Below are 19,095 nucleotides of genomic sequence, written 5' to 3' on the forward strand. Positions count from 1 at the left end.
AATCGCAAAGGTGGGACAATAAGCTAAGACTTACTTCTAATCACTTATTAGCAAAAACAACAAAAAAAAGCTATTTATACTTCTCACATGGAAAACAAATACAACGGCTTAATCCGAAACTGTACCAAAAGTCAAGAATGAGTTCAGAACATTTTTCCAGAAACCCAAACTCTAAACATAAACCCCAACAATACCTAATATATAAGACACATGTTTAAAGAATTATGTTGACTGTGAGAAATGGTAACAGAGGCTAAATGTAGCACACTAAGAGGCTGCAACCAGCAGAGGCGCTGTTCATTCATTCTCAATAAGTTGTCAAAGGCGGTGGTCTCCAACCTTTTTTGACCCACGGACCGGCTTGTGTTCCCACACATCTCCCGCGGACTGGGCGGGGGTGGGGTTCCGTACATTATAGCGATCTAATTTATCTTATTTATTACATATTGTGTAAAACTAAGACATGAATGACATCAAAGTAAAAGCAAAAAATGAGTGCTGACCCAACATCCACCAGTTCAAGTTCCAGCCAAGTTTTTCCAGAGAGATTATTACATGGCTGTTTGACATGTGTGGTAAAAGGCAGTGTGCTAGCATGAATTAACTTGAGACAAATGTGCACATTAGCACTCAATAAGTCATCAAAACTTACCTTTATGCATTCCCACATAGTATCAGCATTTGACACCAAATATGAGTGAAAGAAAAATGGTAAAAATACAGTAGTAGTCTATCTGTGCGGCATGAGAGAAAGTTAGCACACGCACAATGGACATGCGTCAAGTGAGACGGATGTAACAGAGAGAATCCGGACACTTTTCAAAATAAAACATAAAAAAAATGAAATAATGGAAATTATTTTTTCTTTCTGTGCGGCCCGCTACCAAATGACCCACGGCCCGGTACCGGGCAGTTGGGGACCACTGGTCAAAGGGACAACATCATGACGTCAGCAGGCTACATCCACGCCGTCATCCACATCCTCCAGGCAGCTCAGTACAATACTGGCATGGAAGCAGGAGTTCAGAATACTTCAACGCCTTATTTGTAAATTCTCATCATTGATTCTTCAATTCTCATTTCTAACAATACTTTTCTGTGTGATTTCCTACTAAATTCCTCTGAGAACAGTCTGGGAAATTATACGTTCATAGTGTCCAAGTCCGATGAAAACCCTGTATCTCCGTTTTATGATGATTTGGACTTTTTTTTTTTACAATGAACGCCGCTATTCAATCAACAGCAGAGTCTCTTTCAGTCACCGGGTGCGTGGTCAACAAAAGTAAATAACCACTTGGGTCTGTTATTAGTGCTGTGTCAAAAAAACATTGGCAATTAACAGCCAACAACCTCCTGACGTCACGATGACAGTATCTACATTTCAACTTCCTTGCAGCATCCAGCAGCTTTATCGAGCTCTGCATGTGCTTTAAATCTGCTTGGCTGTTTTTTTATGATGAAATCATCATTGTTATAAATGCTAGCTGAGCAGTTTGCTTCTTAGCGCTATTACAACATTGGTTCTGTTGCTGCTGCTGTGTTGTGTTAGATGCTTGTATCATGAGTTAAGCTGCTGTTATGTCACTACTAGCTCCAATGAGCCTTACCAAGGGGGGAGATCAACATAAATTTAGAATACAGGAGATATGCAGTCCTGGAAAGTTAGAATTAAAAAGATACAGTACGGGTGTTTGAAGTACTACCTTAAAAAAGTTAAAATAAAAAAGACAATATAAAGTACGCTCATGTGGAAAACAAAACCAAAGACAGACTTTTTGAATCCCTAATCCCTTCCTCACACAATGCAGTAAGTGCCAAAACACTTCCTACCTGCGAATAATTCACCAGAATGCTTTTATTGCGTATGCAGGCCTGCTTAGATAAGATTAGCCGCTGTGAGTGCACACTGGAGATAAGTGCTGACTAATTCCATGTGTTTTTTGGGTGCAGAGTTCCCAGCAGAGCCCCAGTGGGGTGACCCCCGCAACTCGCCCTTTTGCCAGGAATGGTAACAAGGAGCTCGCGATCAAAGGCACCCCCTTTCCTGTACTTGTCACTTGCACACAATGAGAGAAGTTCGCTTTTGTGTGACAACCCAAGTCAATCCAATACATGGTCGACTCTGACTTTCGCTGTTGACAACATGGCTGCCAGTCTCAGCATCATATTGTAAATACAGGAGGCCTGCTGTGAAACAAGCAGCGCAGCGCCAAAAGGAAGATTTTCATCTGATTGGAGGCAAAGCCAAACTTAAATCTTCAAAGTCAACAAAAAGGAGAAAAAAAACATGACGAGAAATCAATTTAAAGGTCCCCTATTATTACTATTTATGGTATGTTTCCATGTTTCAGACACGTGTAACAAGTTACATGAAGGAACATCACATCGTTACATTTGCACAATTCAGTCTGAAAAGGAGTAGGAAGAAGCAGATTATATTTAATCCCATGTCTGTTAATGACAGTTCATTCACATTAGTGAAGGGATTTGTACAAGGGATCACGTCTGAAACAGCGCTTGTCTGGTCTGGGGGACAACAAGTTTTCTTTTGCTAGTTACTTTGATTTTAAACACAAGTTGTTGCTCACTATGTATCGTTTTACATGGGAAAATTCTGATTTTAACACGTCAAGGACGCAGTACGCATAACTAGCAACATCACTGGCGGGAGTCATTTTGAAATGTAATAACAGTAAAAAGAAGTTAACCACTGTGAAAGGAACAAAAAACAGGAAACAAGTAGATTGCCTTCGATAATAAGTGACGGTGACGGTGGAGATGTTCTTGCTTTGAATGCAAGTCCAATTACTTTTTCTTGGACAAAGTGTTGCAAAAAAGCAAAAGAAGCAAAACAGCTCACAAAACTCAGGTTTTGCATGCTTTTAGGGACATCTTTTTCCCACAAAAAGGAGTAGGAGGAAGCAGAATATATTTAATCCTGCCCCTTCCTCATGTCTATTAATGATAGTTCATTCACATCATAACTTTTACTTGTTGACATTTACAGTATTTCACCTTCCTTCGTTTGTCATTTACATTTTTTTACTTACTGTTTGAAAGGAAAGGACGGTGTTTAAAAAAAAAATCAAGAAGCATATAGGAGTTAAAATAATGACACTATCAACTGCAGTGCAGTGTCAAGGAAAGGGAATAAACACAATTTAAAAAATGATCAATTGGGAAAATTGTTAATAATAAATAGGGATACATTTAGAATTAGAATTAGAAAAGAAATAAAACAAATAAAATATTGAGGATGTTGACTTGAAGCAGCCGCATCAAGTCTTGTGAGTTGTGTCTTTGTTGCCGACACGATGTAATCATCAATATTTGTCCCACCCTTTTAACGTCTTTGACAACAAGTACTTTGGCTTCCTCCGGTTCCCCATTTAACTTGACGTAGATTTTGCAGTTGGCACTTTGTTTATGTTACAAGAGTCATATGTGTCCGTACAGTCTGTTTACGATCAATAAATGTGAGAAAAATCTATCATTACACGAAGGAAAAAAACAAAAGAAGCAAGCTTCGCCACACACCTTGAAAAACTTTGTGTCCTCTGGTCCCACTACTTAGTGTTACTACATTGTATGTGATTACTGTCAAATTCCATGGCTTCACTCTCTCACGGTATTTCAAACACATATTAATGAATAAATCATCCTGTTTCGTAGTTGAATACGGCCTATTATTAGTCAAGAAACATGCATATCAATGCAAAAATTACATATTTTTTGCCTTAAGTAAGCATTGTCAAGAATAAAAATGGTTAAATGAACTAAAACACAAATGTAAGGAATTAAGAATGTTGAAAATTGACTAGAATTAGACAATAGAAGTACTGTAGAATTAAACAATGGATGCAATGTTACTTGAAATTTGCACAGACAGGTTGCCTGGCAACCTTATCAAGCCTGCTGCACCTTGCACACGTAGAAAGCACACAAGCTTGGCCCAGTTCGATGCAGACACATAGCCACACTCAGGAAAGGGTACCACCCCTGCGTGGGCGGGACTCAAGAATAGTATAACAATGCAGGCACTTCCTTGTTCAAGACCTTCTTGCTTCTTCCTAGATGGGCAGAAGTCCAGCGCTGTACTTTGTGACGTCTTCCAGATCATTTATTCACTTAAAATTTGAAAATACAGAAAACTGTGTTCGACTAATTTTTTCTCGGGATAAATGAACTCAAGATTTTCAAGAACATTCAAATTGTGAATGTAGCATTATACATTGGTCAGTAGGTGTCACTACTTGTTCAGTGAGACAAGCTATTATGACCCTTGTATTTCCTGTCTCTTCTCTCGCTTTTATTTTGGTGTTCTGCTTTCTACTCACAGTTCTCTGTTCTTCCTTCCCAGATCTTCCCAGATCACCTCCAGGGAGGAGTTTCCGAGGCACACCAGCTACTGACACAGCTTGTCAACGACCGTCACTTATTCATGGACGCTAACTCGTTGGACATTCTTGGACTGCTTCCCGCTTCCTTCACAAGACTCTTCCTTGCCATTTTCCAGTCGGTTGAGTATTTGTTTATCAACCTACCTGTTAGCTATTTTGCCTCGCTCCTTGGCCGAGTACTTCCCTTTGTTTGTTAGCTTAGCTTCACGGTGCATTTTCTGTTATCTTTTGCACGGCCGCCTTCTGTTTCGTTGCTACTTTGTCTTGTACTTTTCCTCTGTCATACCTAGCTATCTTTGTTCTCGGCTTTGCAGTCTGCATTTTGGGTTCTTGACTTTCATACTAAACACCAAACGTAACACAAGCACCAGACTTGATCGCCGGTTTAAATTATCTCACAACAGACACAATAATAAATGTTCTATGCCGCTTCTCCTCATTGGCCTATCCCAGCTGACTTCAGGCGACAGGCGGGGTACACCCTGGACTGGTCGCCAGCCAATCACAAATCACATATAGACAAACAACCATTCACACTCACATTCATACCTATGGACAATTTAGAGTTACCAATTAAACTAACATGCATGTTTTTTGGAATGTGGGAGGAAACCGGAGTACCCGGAGAAAACCGGGAGAACGGGGTGAACATGCAAACTCCACACAGAAATGCCCAAGGGAGAATCGAACCCAGGTCTTCCCAATCTCCAGCATGTTACTGTGTTGGCCAACATGCTAACCACTAGACCACCATGCGGCCCAAAATAATAACATAATAATCATAATAATAATAACACGGGCTACTGTTGTGGGCATATTCCAGCTAAAACTCAAGTCTGAACCTTGTACGTCACCTCCTGCCCACACGTCCAGAACACATTCATAGTAACATACATTTATATCTTAAATGGCATATTTTCTCTGATTATATGTACTATATTGAGTAATAAGAATCTAAAGGTGACTATATGGGTGTTATTTCATGTCTAGATGGCTCTAATAATGTTGCAAACCATATTTAGAAGGTTGTAAACAGGTACCACCTCATTGTGCACCAAACGCATTTTGCTGTATCCAAAGCATCCAAACGATGCGAGGTGTAACATCCAAATGTTACACCTCGTTAATGTAAACAACGCATTCCGCACACAATGTAACTAAAACTGAATCAAGGAAGACTTATATGCAAATGAGGTGGCGTCTGCCTTGACACACAATGTGAACTTCTGAGTATGTCACAGTTATTTCTCCGGTTGTTTTGTCAAAATTCAGGCAATAACGCAAGCAACACTGATTCAAAATCAGAAATATGGCATAGTGTTGAAGCAAACGGTCAAAAACATGTTTTTTTTCCAAAACCTTTGACTTAAAATCATTTATTTACTCATACAAAATGTGAAGCATTTATATTAACAAAAAGTAGTAAATAAATGACAGCATTTTTTATGAAATGTTCCAATTGAGATTTCAGTAAACGGCGCCCTCCTGACATAAAATATTCCCAAATGTGATATTTTCTTGCAAGTTTTCCTTCATAAACTGAAAGAGAACAAGTGGTACTTCATTTAAATATGCAAATTGGTTAGGAAATAACTTTAATATAAATTTAAATAAACTGTTGCTTGCTATGTCACGCTTTTGGTACCCCTTTCAGGAGAATGGCCTATATATGAGGTTTCCTTGTGGGTCATCACAGTATTTATATCTGGCTATCACATCAAAATGACTGCGTTATGAGCTAATAAGCCCCGGCGACATTATCTTTCCATCATCTGCCTGCAGCTGTTTCAATAAACAACACTGGATATTGCTTTTTTAACTCTGTGATGTTCCAGTGGTATTCCACCATCCCACCTTCTGTGATGCGTTCACATGTCCCACTGATCCTATCTGACAGCTTGTTTGTGCTGGCCGTGATCCGATGTTATTCTCATCCACAGTGGCACCTCTTAGATAAACAAAGACCCTTTCTGCACTTTATTAAACAAAGCAGCAGCAGATGGATGTCAGGAAATGACAGAAGGCCTGTCTTTTGTCAGTCAGCGGCTAAAGCATGCCATGTTCCACTTGACTATTAATCATTCACCTTTCCCTGGGAATGCAGTTAGCGACGCCCATCCAGGCTGCACGATGCTGTGCGTAGATCCCTCCATCTCCTTGTTTGCAAGCGTCTGGCTGGGTAAACATGCACTTCACTCCACAGTGATGAAGCAGCAAATGGACTCCTGTGTGACTGCACTAAAACGCATCTGTCTGGACGTGGATGCAATTAAGTCTGCTTTTTAAAATAGAGCTGAAAGTTAGGGATACCACAGATGATGGCAGAGAGTCCACAAAACATTTAAAAGAGTTTGCAATTTTAGAAAATGTGGACGTGTTTTGTACATGTACAGTCATCCCTCGCCCCATCACCCCTATTGCGTTTTTTCAACAATGAATGAATGAATTAATGACCACTGTTTCGTGGTTGACTATGGACTATTATTAGTCAAGAAAATATTGAAAGAAAAGTCATATGTAGTATTCTGGCCACTGGGTGTCAGTAATGTTACACTGATGACATTACATTAGATTACCTTCACACTGCATATAGTCAGCCATGACATGTTCGACATGACAGTGAAAAAAAGTTCTCCAAAAATGTTCTCCTCCATGGAAACTTTTTGGCTTCTTACTTTACCCTTCTTCCTCACTCCGTTTGAAAACCTTTCTTGAGTATAAAATAAACAAATTGGAGGCTAACTAGTTAGCTCTTGTGTCCCTGCAGTGATCCCATAGCCTGCGCATTACAGTTGAACAATAAGGTGTAAACAATGAATAATAGGAGTGTAAAGGTGACTATAGGGGTGTTATTTCATGTCTACAGGTCTCTAATAATGAATCCTACTTCACAGAAATTCACTTCTCGCAGTTGGGTCTGGAACCAATTAACCGCAACAAACGAGGGACAACTGTATTACGTGTACATGTGGCTGTGCCTGTTGTTTTTGAACATTCTTCGCCACTCGTGTCAGTTCTTTATGTGCATTTTGAGATGAAATTGTACGCCATTAAAGCGGAATGAGTCCGAGAGCGAGGGGTTGCAGTGACCTCTGAAGTCTAATGGAGTTCATCTTGGCCTCCCTGAGACGGCATTGATTAACGCCTATAGAAGCGGCCAAGCGCAACCTTATGATTACATTTTGAAGTTGACCTTTAACCTCTGGAAAATGTCATGGCTTCATTATCTTACGTAGGAATTTTGAAATGATTTCCATTCTTAAAAGTTATGGCCCACTCGCTGCATTTTATTAAAACACCCGCGGTGACCTTCAGGCCTCAGTGATCAGGCCTCAGCCCGTCGTTTGACGCGAGTGTTCCTTTTGCCAAGTCCTGGCTTGACATGCGGAACCACACACTCATTTATGATCACACAACACAACAGCGACACAACCAATGTCGTAATAGTGTTAAGGAGCGAAAGGCAAGTTCACAACATTTTTAAAGCTCATGCAGAGGTAGATAAAGCTGCTGGATGATACGCATGATACTCCTGCCATCTTGCAATGGAGATTCAGGAGGTTACCTACAGTCACTGCTAATGCCAATGTTTTGCGACTCGGCTCTAATTAGAGACCCCAGCGGTTATATGCTTGGGTAGACTATGGGAGACTGAGTTGAATTCAATAGATTGGAGCATTTACGGTATTGCAGCATTTGCTGCTGTTTTTGCAGAGATACAGTAGTTTAGAGTTTATCAACGTTATCGCCCATACTTCTCAAAAACGTAGAATAAATGTTTTTGCTGTTTTTACTAAGTCATTATGGTGTCAACTTGCCATTAGTCGTTGATTTCAAAACAATGAGTTGGTTCAAAATGTCAACCAAATGAGCTTCAAGTGCTCATGACACATGTTATTTTTGTTATTTTTTCCATGAAAAATAACATTCAAAGGCATATTTCCTATGTTAGATGTGTGCTCCAACGTTGAAATATTTACCCTTTTCCTCACTGAAACCAGTTTCCTTCTGGAGACTGGAGAAGAAGGAGGAAGTGACAATTTAGCGATGCTTCACCGAGAACGCTCCCATCCGGAAGTTCCCATTGACTCTATTGGATTCTGTATTGTTGTGGCACAGTTTTGGTTGAATTTCGTGTTCATCAATCGGTATTTCGTGTTTTGATACTGTGCCCCAGATAAAGGAAAGTTTGAAACGGAATATGAATTACCGGAGAGTTTCCCATCAGTTGTCCCAACTATCTTTCCTCAACAGAGACCCAGAAAACACAAGTACAGTAGTACCTCGCATAACGTAAACCTCCTTTTACGTAAATTCCACTGAACGTAAAGAATTTATGTCAAGTTTTTGCATCGTATTACGTAAGAAATTCCATATAGCGTAAAGCATCAAGTCGGTGCAAGCGACAGAGAGACTAATAGAGTACACTTGGTGACGCCTTCTGACGCTTCACGCTCTCATTGGCTGATTATCGGGGCACCGCCTACGCTCTCATCTCATTGGCTGATTATCGGGGCACCGCCTACGCTCTCATCTCATTGGCTGACTTATCCAGCCCGTCCGTGTGTTTGTGTGAGAGATATGCTGCTCCCTTCACCTCCCTTCCTCATCGTGGTCGCCCTTAAAGTAGTTTGCACACATTGAAGTCTCTTCTTAATCTTTTTACTTTTATTTGTGTTAAAATTAGCGTAGTCATGGGCCCTAAACCAAGTGTAAGTGATAAGAAAAAAAGGGAAAAGTTGTTGATAGAAACCAAGCAGGAAATTATACTCCTGCCTCCACTTGCGTGCTCCTGATCAAGACATCTCGTGAACGGTAAGATTGTTTTTGTTTTTCAGTTTTATTCATTTACAGTAATCTTATGTATTACCTTATTTTATATTGGAATGTTGCTCTACTATGTTTATGCTAACGTTTTGTAATATTTTCCCACCATATTTGGTGGACTTTGAATATTTTGAAGGGCCAAAGGTGTGAGTTTGGGAAGATCTTGGAATGGATTAGGCTATCAACATGCATTTTACGCTTCGTATAACATAAAAAGCCTATAACATAAAGGTTCTCGGAACGGATTATTTACGTTGTAGGGGCGTCTACTGTACTGACGTGGATGGACGTAAACAAAAGTCAAAAACCCAGAAGACGTTTGACCATGGAAAAGTGTGCTAAAGTGGCAGTACGTAAATTCTCATTTTTTTCGACTAGATATCTTCTACCAATCCTAGAATCACAATATAGTTTTTCATGCTAAATTTCTAGCTTTACGGCCATCGCTGTCACTCATCTTCTATCCTATTTTGCAGTCGATCTGTTAGTGTCAGTAAGTACATCCATGTTTTTTTACTAGATACATTCTCCGAATCTTAGAATAATAACATGGGTTCCATCTGTCAGTGTCAATCAATCAATTTTGTGTGTGTTACATCATACTCATCACAACACAATATCAGTGAATGTTATCGTTATGTTATAGTTTTTTTTTCAAACATTTTTTGCCATCATGAGTAGGTACTTATATAAATAATATTGAATTACCCCTCAACTTTCTGCTATTATTAAGGGCAATTACACACTTGCCTGTCAAGTAAAGAAAACATTGGATCAGCTATTTTTTGGGATGAACTTAGTGAGGAAAAAAGTTCTTCAGGCTTGGACGAAAAGCCTTTTTTTTTTTTTTTTTTTTTTTTACTTTGACAATTGAGCTCCCGACGACTGCGCTTGCTCTTTAATGGAGTGGCCAGATTGGACCATCGCTTTGTTGAGCAAGTGGAGCGAATCAGAGCTGCTGAAAATTGTGGTCTGAGAGGTGCCTGTCCTATCAAGTATTTAAACCCCGCTAAGGCCCCATTTTTACTGTATTTCACCCTGAAGGTATCTGGTAATGGAGTATTTCCTCTACTGATATGATGAAGTCATAGAATTTTGTTTTTTTATTGAACAACATGAGCATGGGTAAGGAGGCCATACCCACTACTCAGTCAACTTATGACTTGTCTTGAAGAAATTGTTCAGGCTATGATCATTAGGTGTGGGTACCTTTCACACTTGAACTGATACGGTACTCATACTCGGTACAGTCGTCTCTCGTTAATTGCCTTTAATTGGTTCCAGGCCTGACCGTGATAAGTGAATTTCTTCAAATGAGAACTCAATAATAGTAAAGGGAATATTTTCATAGTTAAGGCCCTGTCACACCTTGCCGATTTAGCCAGTGCATGCCCGACGTGATCATTTTGATGGCATACGTTGAACTGTCGACGTTTTTTCAATTTTGGGCGTATACATAGCGTATTCATAACGAGTTCGACATATACATGACGTATTAGTAACTTATATAGAACGTTTCTATAACTTATAGGCAACTTATACCAACGAATGCGTAGCGTGTTGCCGCCGTTCACAACTTATGCCCAACGCCAGTCTAACTTATGCAAACCGCATGGCAGCGTATGGCCGACGATGACGTGCCGTAGCCTATAAAAAGGCTGCCACTTGATGACTCAAATCATAACCTCACTAGACATCGCAGTGTCAACATCATCATCATGCCGAAGAAAATTTCGAAGACAGCTGCCAAGAAGTGTCAGGGCAGTGACGGAGGCATCCATCACCACCCACAGCCTCCCCCTCCCACTCTCACTCTGATGGCGATGACACGGGTTCTAACGCCTCTCAGGCATCGTCAATGGTATCGGAAGCTGCTTCCCCAGATGCCTCCATCTCCTCTCAGCCAACCTTGCCAAGAAGAGAGCCAAGAAGACACAGTTTTGTCTCAAGGTATGTTGACGTATTATGACTTGTGCGTAACTTACAAATAACGTGTGCGAACGGGCGTCAACGATCGCATAACTTATTGCCCGAGTATGCGGGACATATGAATCACACGTTGACATACGTTGAAAGGTTTTGTTCATGCACAAAATTTTTGGACGACTTGGACTACGACTTACGCGTGCTTCAGTGTGCTCTTAACTTATGCAAAACTTACCCATAACTTATTCAACGTACGCCAGCGTATTTGCCAAATTTTTCATACGTTGGCGTACGCTGGCTAAATCGTCAAGGTGTGACAGGGCCTTTAGAGCATAGAAACTTGTTTATGACTTTCTAAATATGATTTTTACGAAATTCGGAACGGTGCCTATAACAGTACCATATTCGATACCCATAACTAATCATGTTTTTCCACTTAAATTTCTTATTTCTCATTTGGGATCATAGCAGATAATCAATACAAATTAAGACCAATATATTACTAGCGCTGTTATAATCCAGCAAAAAAACATTTTAGTTGTCAGTAATTCTAACCACAACACATATTGAAGTGTTTATAAGCAACAAAAAAATGCACACCCAGATGTCATAGGGAGCGCATACAGGCATACACCCACTGCACCGGAGTTGTCTTTAGAAAATTCACATATGTTGGATCATATTGTGATCATATTTTTTATGTTTGATCTTATATTTTGGCTTTCTATTGATGGTAATTTCATTATTTTGTTCTCACCAAATATATATATATATATATATGAAATATATAAATACAAGGTGTCCCAAAAAACATACACACACTTCAAACAATTGTAAACTACGTGTTTATTATAGTTCGTTCAATGTTCAAAATGTAATAGAATTTCCAAACATCATTTTATTGTTTTGTCACCACCCGTTCTCAAACTGACGTCCGTTCTGGTACAGACACAGCCGGCAATGCAAAGCAATGGGATCGCACACATCACCAAACAATTCCCTTGGTAATTGCGTGCATTCACGCTTTTTTAGAAGGAATTTACTTTCTTAAAAGTTTAGTCTGGCTGCCATCATTCATTTCAATGGGTGTAATCTGCAAAGAAAAAATAAACAAGTGAGCTACTAAAGAGTGTATAAATTTTTTTGGACACCCTGTATATGTCGAGTATAAAGATCAAGCATTCTAAGAAATCCAGCAACAGAACAAGTTGCTCATAATCCCACCCAAAACACACCCTTAACAAGGAAGAAAAACCAATGCATACCCAGATGAGCAAGTGCATACAGGCATGCAGCATGACTTGTCTTGAGGAAATTCACTCAGCCTGTGATCGTTTCCACTTTGATTGGAGTCCAAGTTAAGAACTTGGGTTTCCATTGAAGTTTCTTAGTTATTTTGCTCTTCGCAAATGATGCTATGAAACGGAATGGAATGGAAAACGTGTTATTTGCCAATTAACTCCCCAAAAACACATCCACAAGTGTTCACAAGGAGTAAAAACCACGCATGCCCAGATGCTGTAGGAAGCGCATACAGGCAGGTGGCGTCCTACTCGGGATGTAAAACCGTGTCTTGTTCGGTCTGGCCTGCACGGAACAATCCACCTTGACGGCGGGTTTTCACTACATTTTGCACTGTGTGTGTGCGCTGAAAAGCCCTCCCCGCAACGTAGTTTTCCATTCCCCACACTGTACATATTTCAAGTGAGGGACAGCCTGCCAAAAAGCGGATGAAAGGGCGACGCGTTCGGCAACTGAGTATTGGAGAGAGTATGGCAACAACAGCCGCGTGGTCGGGTCCAAGAGGGGCGTCTTGGACATTTTCGACTAGCAGCTTGTTGTTTGTTCTTTTTAATGAGATATATTATTAGATCATAGATTAAAGATTATTAGATTTAATTAGATATATTATTAGCATCATTAATGTACACATCAAAGTGGCCCCCATATCCTTCAATTTTTCTGTATGCTATTTCAATTGAGAATTTTATTTATTGGAGAATTACCTGCCAGTAGATTGCAATTGCATTTTCATGCTTTATTTAAAAAATAATTTAATAATAATAATATGAAATAATAGAGAGAAAAAAGTTGGTCTCTTTACGCACCGTACTGTGGATTACCTGTACCGTTACGCCCCTTTTGAGTTGTCTTGGTGAAATTCCCAGAAGTTGGATCATAACGCGATCGTGTTGTTCTACTTTGATTTGGGGTTAATGATTTGAGATTCTATTGGTAGTTTTTCCATTATTTTTGTTCTCGCCAAAATACGCTCTGAAATATATAAAGATCAAGACAAATATGTTCTCATAAACCACCAAAACAGGTTTCTCACCAATAATTTCCCCCCAAACACACCTACAACTCTTCATTGCTAGCAAAAACGATGCATGCCCAGGTGCTGCAGAAAGCGCATACAATTAATTAAAGTGGAAAAAATATGACTACATAGTTTCTGAGAAGCTGACATTTTCTGTCTTTAGGGACAAATTAATGAAGATATTCACAGGGAGAGAAGCACTTTGCTTTGTTGTTAGCATTGTTGTTAGCATGCCAATTCCACAGACAGTGTTGACAGTCCAAAACACAAGGATTGTATTTTAAGAAATAACCTGGACTTTGAAGATGAAATCTTGAAATGTGTCCATGTCTGTGTGGGCCAGTAAATGCAACCGCGGAGTGATAAATTGCCAGGGCTAGGTAGGTAATTCAGGTGTAGACTTTGCGGGGACAGCGATGCAAAAAGAAAGCTTGTTTCTGCAGCCCCCGGAGATCAATGCTGGGGGGGTTTACAAGCGAGGCTGCTCGTAACTCAAAGTGGGGATGAGCTCGGCGCCATCCCGAAGGCGGTCCCTAATCCATGATATGCCACCATCCGTCACTCCGCACCTGGCAGCTTGCTGTGGTTTGAGCTAAGGGAGGAAGTCTGCGCATTGGCAGGACCACGATTTTCATTACAGTCACCAAAGCTAAACTAATACTTCTAATTTTAGCAAATACTCTGATCATTCGGGCGTCCATAGACACTTCTTTCATTATTATGTTCTCAACATGTTATGCTTGGAAATATACAGTATAAAAATCAAGGCCTACAACACATTCTTAGAAACCTGCAATAGAACAGGTTAACCACAGGCTATAAAAGCCAAAATCTGCTCAAAATGTTCATTTTCTGTCAGGCATTCACACTGTCATGCCCTCCTGATGGCTAAAGCTAAGAAGCTTTCTCTTATTCAACGTGGTGGGATTGTGGAGCTGCATAAGCAAGGCCTCTCGCAGCGTGCCATTGCTGCTGAGGTTGGGTGCAGTAAGACAGTCATTCTAAAATTTTTGAAAGATCCTGAGCATTATGGAACAAAAAAAGTGGTAGACCCAAAAAAAACACTCCTGCGCTGAGCCGGAGGATCCACTTTGCTGTCCATCAAGACACAGGGCGGTCTTCCACCCAAATTAAGGCCCTTACTGGTGCCGAGTGCAGCGCAATAACCATCAGAAAAAAAAACAAATTCAAAGACCTGGTCTCCTTTAACGCCACAAAACTGCTTGTTTAGACTTTGCCAGGGAGCATCAAACATGTGACATTGAAAGGTGGAAGAAAGTTTTATTCTCTGATGAGAAAAAATGTAACCTTGACGGTCCAGATGGCTTCCAACGTTACTGGCATGACAAGGAGATCCCACCTGAGATGTTTTCTACCCGGCACAGTGGAGGGGGGGGGTCCATCATGATCTGGGGTGCTTTTTCATTCAGTGGAACACTGGAGGTTCAGCTGGTGCAGGGTCATCAAACGGCGGCTGCTTACGTGCAGATGTTGCAGCGGGCATCCCTCATGACTGAGGGCCCTCGTCTGTGTGGTAACAGCTGGGTTTTTCAACAGGACAACGCTGCAGTTCACAATGCTCACTTGACCAAGGACTTCTTCAGGGAGAATAACATCACTCTTTTGGACCATCCTGCATGTTCCCCTCATTTAAATCCCATAGAGAACATGTGGGGATGGATGGCAAGGGAAGTTTATAAAAATGGCCATCAGTTCCAGACAGTTGATGCCCTTTGTGAAGTCATCTTCACCACTTGGAGCAATGTTCCCACTAGCCTCCTGGAAACACTTGCATCAAGCATGCCCAAACGAACTTTTGAAGTGACGAACAAGAACGGTGGAGCTACTCATTACTGAGTCCTACTGAGAACATTTTTTGTTCTGGTCTGGAGAGTTTTTTGTTATTTTTTGAGCGATGGTCTTAAACTTTTGATCAGCTGATAAACAGCCTATTTCAGTTTAATTGTTGTTTTCAATAAATTACTTTTTCAAAGTGCTTTTTGTCTCACCCCCCCTTCTTGTTTTTGCATATTGTAGTTCTACTTAAAACCTCATTAAGATCCAAATGTGCAAAATGCAAATTCTACAGTCAAACTTGTCTATAGCGGCCACTAGAGGGAGACTGCAAAAGTGGCCGCTATAGACAGGTGGCCTCTATAGACAGGTTGGTGGCCATCTTGAATGTTGACCAGTAGAGAGAAAAAAAAAAAAGAAAAGGGGAAAAAAAAGAAAAAAGAATGTTGACCAGCAGAGGGCACTGTGGGAAGGTTTCCTTCTTTGCTTGAGTCAGGTCGCCCTTACTATGGTTCGGAGCTGAATAACACTGACAAGTTAACATACTATAGTAGCGAGCGCCAAAGAAGACAGCTTTTTTTGTGTCGAATACAGAAGATGAGAACTTTGATGGATTTGTGGATGAGGATTGATCAACGTGAGTACATTCTAAAATACTTCAATTAAGTACAACCGAACTCAGTTCAACATACGATAGCATGCATGCTAGCGTGTTTAGCGCGCATGCAGTATTGTATTGTATTGTAGCGTCACTGGGAGCACGTCCTGTTCCCAGCCTCCTTTGCGGTAATGTTTTGGTGCAAATGATCTTAAAGTTACATGTTTGACCAGGAAATAGCAAGCTCAAAAGAAGACGGCTTTTTTATGTGGAACAACTGACAGTCTGTGTGGATCTTGTGAATGATTGTGACTGATTGTGACTCAGTAATTAAAGTCTACACACGACAACTTCATTGATTGAAAAACAAAACTTTTTCGTGCATGAAGCTTCTACTTGAGTCGGTAATTTGGCCGCTATATGCGGTCAGATATTGACCAAGGGAGACAAAATGGGTGGCCGCTGGCCGCGTTGGACAGGTGACTGCTATACACAGGGTCTATAACATGATAACATGTAAATTTGCTGTGGGGGATTTTTCAGTGGCCGCTATAGGCAGGTGGCCGCTAAAACAGGTTTGACTATATATATATATATATATATATATATATATATGTATATATATATATATATATATATATACATACACACACACACACACACACACACACACACACACACACACACACACGTATATATGTGTGTATAATGTATTGTATACATGTATATATATATGTATATATATATGCAGAGAAAGTTATATACACAGTATATAAACAATATATATTTATTTATTATATTCATTTTGAAGAAAGGTTTTTAAAGTAACATAAAAACTTTTAAAAGTTTTGTCTTTAAATAAAAAGCTTTGTGTTATTATTGGTTGTTGGTGTCACCATTTCAGCTTTTTCTCATTGTGTCTTTTGCTGTATTGTGACCATTTTTTTACATTTTATTTTGCTTCTGCAATGATACAATGATAAATGAGACCGCAGATAGCCCCTGAGCCTCACTTTGGACACCCCTACTTTTGTGGATCTTCGACAGGGTCGGGCTCGTGGCGTTGGCTCCACGAGCAAACCGCAACTCTATTTGGCTTGTTGTCGTGGGCGAGTGGTTGAGGAGAGAGCGGTGGTCAGTGCGTTATAACAGCCCTTATCAGCCATGTCGCCTCAGCTCGAAGATATTTTTGGAGATGCACGTCTATAAAGTTATATTTGTACCTTAACTTTGAGGAAGTGTTGGCAGATTTTGAGCCACACGTGCAATAATTACTGTTGTGTGCACACATGGCTGTGTTCTGTCACTTCCTCTCTCTCAGCCGCTGCAAGCTGCTCGCTCAACGCTTGTTGCTAGCGCAGCAAGGCGAGCCAATGTGCCTGCACTGGTACCTCTGGCCGGGTTTTAGTTTTTTTAGTTTTTAGACTGGGCTCCTGGCTGGGGCTTGCAGGTTGCTGCCTGGGGAGCAGCAAGGTGTACGAGCATGTTCAGTGGAGAAAATGTTTGCCTGTTGGTCACTCTCCGGGACGGGAAGGCACTGATGTGATCATAATTCTCGCGATCAACCGAACAAAGTACCAAAGATCAACTAGTGCACATGTGTCAAACTCAAAGCCCGCGGGCCCGCGAGAGCAATTAAATAGGTCAAAAGCGTGCTTTGATTAAAAAAAAAAAACATTTCCCACTATGCCTGTCGACTACAATACGAAGTGACGGCTCACCGCCACTAAACTGCAGTGTCTCCACATCAATGCCAACGAGTTGAACTGACAAATAAATAATGATCCCAAAATGTCCAGGGAGAGAAAAGTTGATGCGGATGGAAGACCGTTTCAAGAAAGATGGGAAGGCGGGTACTTGTTTGTGCTTCAAGGAGAAAGACCGGTATGTCTTTTGTGTTACGAAGCGGTGTCGGTTATTAAATAGTTCAACCTGCGTCGGCATTTTGACACTAAACACGGAGCTAAGTACGCCAAAGCTAGCCTTCAAGAAAAGCAACAAATTGCCCAAGAATTAGAAGGCAAACTGCGGTTGCAGCAGAGTGTGGTCACGAAATCCACAGCCAAAAACAATGCGGCAGTGGAAGCTAGCTTTATTGTGGCTGAAGAAACTGCCCACGCTTCCAAGTGTTTTTCAGAGGGAGCGTTTTTTGAAGCAGTGCATGCTGAAGTTCTGTGAGCAGGTGTGTCCCGACCAATTACAGACTTTAAAAATATCAGTTTTTAGGTTAGTTACTAACCTAAAAACGTGACCAATATAGTTGTAAACTCAGTCAACTTTTATTTTGTAATTTCTAGTTGATTACATATTATTTATGTGTAGCTACTGTTGCAATTATTTAGTATTTGCAGGTTTTATGTTTGTATGCAGACAAATTATTGTCATCAAACCATCAGTTGGATGCAAGACTGTGCAGCCTTTTTTTTTGTAAAATGCGACATCTGTCATACATGTTGTTAGCAGCTCCCAATTCTACAGTAAAATTAAGCCCATTTTAACTTTGACAAAAACGTTTTGAAGAAAGTTAATGTCATAACTTGTGTTTTATGTTATTTTTCTTAATTCACTCATTAATCTCAATAACTCATTAAATCACTTGGATAGTTTGATAATGCTTGAGGAGTAGTGTGGGTTTCATAAGCTGACAAATTCAAATGATTTATGCTGTAACAGAGCAACAAGTAAAGATATTTTTTTTTCTATGCAACTGTAATGTTTGTCACATGAATAAGTCATACATTTAGAGTTATTGAACATTCAGGAGTTGTTACGTTTATTTTGCATTACATTCGATTATATTTAGTTTTATTTATAAGTTCCATGTGGCCCTTTGAGGACAGCCATTGTGTCGATGTGGCCCGAAGTGAAAATGAGTTTGACACCCCTGAACTAGTGGATCGTGATCGACCGGTTGGCGACCCCTGACAGACACATGGAGGCCATACACACTGCTAAGCCACATTTTGAGTCATGTTGTGGAAATTTACCATAAATCATACTGGGATTGATTCTGAATAGGCTTTTGATCGAAATTTTGGAAAATTGCAAGGATTCACATTTTGTACTGTTGGCTCTTAAGGAGGTTCTAAGTAGAGTTTAAAAATGCACAAATGAGAAATGGGAGTGAGAAAAAAAAATTGGGGCAAGCAATTTCTTGCAAACAACCATTAAAGTAAAATAGGCTGTGAAATAGCTGATCAAACGTTTAAGACCACAGTCTTTAAAAGTAA

The 19,095-nt window shown here is 40.3% G+C and overlaps 1 protein-coding gene across 1 annotated transcript in view; it reads right to left on the reverse strand.

Annotated features, from left to right (window-relative positions):
• Positions 1–19,095, reverse strand: part of tmem132e (transmembrane protein 132E) — a 496,716-nt gene that overhangs the window by 393,244 nt on the left and 84,377 nt on the right. The window lies entirely within an intron of this gene.

The sequence above is a fragment of the Dunckerocampus dactyliophorus genome, chromosome 16 (assembly GCF_027744805.1).
Source record: "Dunckerocampus dactyliophorus isolate RoL2022-P2 chromosome 16, RoL_Ddac_1.1, whole genome shotgun sequence".
Lineage (NCBI taxonomy): Eukaryota > Metazoa > Chordata > Actinopteri > Syngnathiformes > Syngnathidae > Dunckerocampus > Dunckerocampus dactyliophorus.